We start from the raw sequence: 777 nt of genomic DNA on the forward strand, positions 1-777 counted from the left end.
TTTGCCATGCCAAACCAATTCTGACATGTTATGTGTGCTTTGCTTTTACTTTGTGTTTTGATGCCACCAACGAAAGGTACTAGTGATGGCTAGTGATGGGTATTAACATTTTAACCAATACCGTTGGCAAATCAGTATTTTTGAGACAGGCGTTGGTGCTTAATTAGTGTCTAATAGTATTGTGATCAAATCTACATTTAACACACTTGCTTGTGATTTAGATAATGCTCCACAGTCACATTTTCAACCTCCTGTAATACAGTTCATACATTATGCCTGTAAGTACACTAACATTACACAGACAACCACATTTACACAAAATAAACAGTAAAGATATTGATTAAGTGACTTATGGCTATCTCTTGTGGTCAACATGACCGATTAGTAATGTCGGAATGGCGTTTAGCTGTTAATTCAACTTCATAACCGGCCCATGTTTCCAAAACAGTACCGTGTAAAATGCGTGGACAAATAAACACGGAGGTATTTATTTTCTAGAAATCAGAGAAGGTGGGGTGGCATGACACAGGAGCTCCAGGATGGCAGAGAGCATGTACAAGAAATGCCCACATATATACATCCATCAACCTGTGACATCACAAATTGCACTCCACCTGTTAAAAAAAATCATCCTAAGTACCCTTTAAAAATAACAATTTTTTTATTTTTGGGGAATTTTGTGAAATGCAAGTTGAACAGAATAGTAATCTAAATACTTTAATATAAATAATAATAATAATAGTGATAACAAAAGAGCTTCAGACTGTGTGTGTTTGT

Source organism: Entelurus aequoreus, linkage group LG02 (genome assembly GCF_033978785.1).
Source record: "Entelurus aequoreus isolate RoL-2023_Sb linkage group LG02, RoL_Eaeq_v1.1, whole genome shotgun sequence".
Classification (NCBI taxonomy): domain Eukaryota; kingdom Metazoa; phylum Chordata; class Actinopteri; order Syngnathiformes; family Syngnathidae; genus Entelurus; species Entelurus aequoreus.